General features: G+C 38.9%; 1 pseudogene; it reads right to left on the bottom strand.

Moving 5' to 3' along the window:
- Positions 1 to 2,470: 2,470 nt before the first annotated feature.
- LOC115810284 (uncharacterized) lies at positions 2,471 to 3,365 on the bottom strand (annotated as a pseudogene).
- Between the last annotated feature and the right edge of the window lie 482 nt (positions 3,366 to 3,847).

Here is a 3,847-nt window from a genome sequence, read left to right as displayed (position 1 = left end):
GGTAGTTAAATTCTGAGATTCCGAGAAAAAGGTCGTAATATTACGAGAATAAAGTCGTAATTTTACAAGAAAAAGTATTGATAATACCAGAATATAGTCGTAATTTTAGAGAAAAAAGTCATAATATTACGAGAACAAAGTACGCAGGTAAAGTAATTTTAAGCTACGTGTTATATTTCGACTTTTTTGTTAAAATATGACTTTATTCTCATTAAATTACGACTTTATTCTTGTAATATGACTTTTCTTTCAATTACGACATTATTCTCTTAATCTCAGAATTTTTTTTCCTTAATGTGACCCTAATAGTCTGTCGTACAAAATAAAGTGGTTAAATTCCTCCATGAGGAAATAAGGGATCTAAGTGAAGTGTCCTCATTGGAGGAGTGTGACTTCATTCTGGCTTTTTGTCCTGTTGTCTCATGGGCTGGGACAGACACTGAGGCAGCTCTTGAGCAAATTCCAGGTAAATATTCAGTGTTTTCAAATATGAAGTGATAAAGATCACTATATTTTTGTGGGATACAGAAGATAAAGATTACTTTTTCTGTCACAGATAAAGTGACAACTAAATCTTAAACAATTTATTCTTAATCAGAACAAACTGGTATAATTCACACATACTTTTGCTGTATGTAACAGGTAAAATAAAAACAGGGACTTTGCAGTGAAATTTTCTATTCTATTAAATGCTACGCCCTGCTACTAGAGTTGTCTTAATGGGACTAAAATGGTTATTCAATGCAGTTTGTGTTACAGGTCTCAGGCTGAGATCCTGTGTACAAATCAATTTCAAACGCCACAAAGCATCTCGCCATTATGCAAGCTGCACAAGTCCCTCCACTTCAACCCAGAAACCAATTGCAAACCCTAACCTATTCAAATCTCACCAAGAATATAAAAACAGTGTAGACACCTCTGTGATAGCTCTCCCTTTTCAGCTCCCAACAAATGGCCTGCTGCAGCTGTGTTACAGAGCAAGTGGAGAGAGAGCCTCTGTAAGCCACAGTGAGACAGAGTTACCCTTTGACCCCTTCTTGCCTCACAATGAACATAAAACTGAGTTAGAGTGTCAGAAATGTGCTGCTTTTTATAATGCTTTTATGAATCTTAGCCCAGGGAATCTTGATAGGTTGACACAGGAAACACACATGCAGAGAAAATCCCGAGTATGGCATGATGCCAGGAAAGTACGCATTACAGCCAGTGCAGCAAAGAAGGTCCCAAAACGCAGCAAAACTGACCTCAAAAAGTTCCTTAATGAACAATTGTTTCCAACATTTAAAGCAACATTTAAAGCAAACCAAGCAGAGGTGAAATGCCCATTCAGTTCCTCCATGTCACTTGCAGTCTCTAAACCAGAGACATCTAGTCCTTAGGGGATGGGCGGTTCTTAGTGCAGCAAAATGGTTCAAAAGGGTATTACCTCCAATGCCAGTTGACCATGCTGTGTCTGGGAGTTCAAACCTGCAAGCTAGTTGTCTGGGCACCTAAGGAGGACCTGGTGTTGGACATCCCCTTTGACAAAGAGTACACAAAGTGCCAGGTAGAGCATCTTAGGGAATTTTACTTCTTACATATGTTGCCCAGAGTTGTAGATGACCTTGTAACTGGCAAACTAAAACTGTGCAAGAAGTATCTTCAATTAGTGAAGATGGAGTGAGTTGAAATACTATGAAAGGAGAGACTAGTAACATTAACCGTTGTGACAGTTAGGGTTTTTTGTTTGGTTTTCGTATGACTGAATACTCTTACTCACTTTTTAGAAATGAATTTCTTCATAGGATTTCACTTAAACTGTTGTATGTAGTTACTATGAAACTGATTGAATATGTAAGGAGTTTTTTATTTACTGAACTCCTATCAAGCCAACCAACAAAGACTCGCATTCACAAAAAATTAAGATATACACAGAACAATTGTATGTTGTGAATAGGTTTGAATAAGATTAAATAATACGTGAATATTAATGTCTTGACACAAACAAATCAGTTCTGTACCATTATGTTCACATCAGCTGGCAAGGAGAGCCTTTTCCTCTGTGTATATAATGTTGAGATACATAAAGTTTTCAAGTAAAGTGGTGACATTGAATTAACTTTGTACAGTGCAAATATGAATACTTGTAATACAAACATATGGTTCAATTTTATGCTTACATAAAAATTTCATTACATTGTCATTTAAGCTGTTTTTGAGACAACATACTGACCTTCATCTCCCAGGCACATCTCCTAGAGCAGTGGTTCTTAACTCCAGTCCTGAGGGCCCACTGTCCTGCATGTCTTTGTTTTAACCCTCCTGAGCTCAGGACTGACACACCTGATTCCACTGATCAATTAATCATCAAGCCCTTGATTAGCTCAATTAACCGTGATAATGAAGAGTTAAAACAAAGATATGCAGGACAGTGGGCCCTCAAGACTGGAGTTGAGAACCACTGTCCTAGAGGACACTTCCAGAACTCACCCTATTTCCTTGAAATAAGGTCCCCTCTAAGATTCACCATACTAGCACAGATAAGCAGTATTTTATCTATTTTGGGGATGAGTGTGATAAGCACTGTTTGTGAGAGGATTTTGTAAACTTTCAGTCTCCTATTTTCTCTCTCCACATGAATCCGAACATTTGCAGTTCGCCTGGTGCTGGTCACCTCATCATAGGTAAGCTGGCTACCCCTGCATGCGAAGGCTGGAATGACCAAGGTCACTTTGCGTTCCTCCAGTAAGTTGCAAACAGCAAATCCACGATCTGCCATGACTTCATCTCCAGGCTGTAGGTAATCTAGGAGGCCAGAGTCCTGCAGTATAAATTTGTCACTACACCTGCCTCCATAGGCATCTGAGATGAACTTGATCAATCCACAAGGAGCTATTGCCACAAGATATTTAACAGTGTTGCTGGCATAGTAATGACTAGGAGACACTTTGCGAGTCCAGATTCTTGGCTTTCTGAAGCACACTCTCTGAGCAATCAATGATGCATGTAGTCTTGGGGAACCGCTGCATAAATGCAGGTGGCATGGTCAAAGAGATGGCTTCCCTTGGTAACCATGGCACTAGACTTTTGCAATGCTCAACCATTATATCAATCCACAGCCCCACAGTCTTGCTTGCCAGACCCTGTGACACTCACAAACGACGTGCCAGATCTGCCATGACTAGGTTAAGCCTCAGTTTCATGAGTGTCATCAAGATTTGGTCCACTGGATGCAGTGAAATTGAAGCTGGAGCAAAAGGCTTGAGGCACTCAACAAGGGTCTGAAATGACAGCAAAGGGAGACCAGTGTAGAGGAAATGTTGCCTCCTTGAAGAAAAGATCCAGATGTTCTCTCTTTTGGCAACTTTATTGCTCGGGTTCGGCATTTTTCTTTTAATACACGAAACTTCTCTCTCACATTCACTACACTTTTTCTGCACAGGTACACTTCTCCTCACACAAACTGATAATGACTTTTTTTTTAACTGACTGAAAGTTTACGCTGTTACTCAAATTGTCTCGCTTGCAACATCAAATGACATCATTGTAACATTCCAAAGACTAATGGAGCCAGCAAAACAACCAATGAACTGTCCACAACATAAAAGAGAAAACAAAATGAAAGACTCTTGCATATTTTGAACTATAACAATTATTACAATCCCTATATAAATTCTAGATCGCAACACCCTCCCCCATTAAAAAAAATAAAATGTTGTCATGCATTTTTTTTTTTCAATAACAATGGCTTTAACACAGCACGTTTCAGGGTATTGGAACATCTGAAAAGGTGAGTATACAGGTAAGTGTTTTATACAGTAACTTAGCACAAGTTCCTCTATCATTTTTCTTTAGCTTTTCCTTTTCT

This window comes from Chanos chanos, chromosome 4 (genome assembly GCF_902362185.1).
Source record: "Chanos chanos chromosome 4, fChaCha1.1, whole genome shotgun sequence".
Lineage (NCBI taxonomy): Eukaryota > Metazoa > Chordata > Actinopteri > Gonorynchiformes > Chanidae > Chanos > Chanos chanos.
This window is presented reverse-complemented; position numbering and strand designations above follow the sequence as displayed.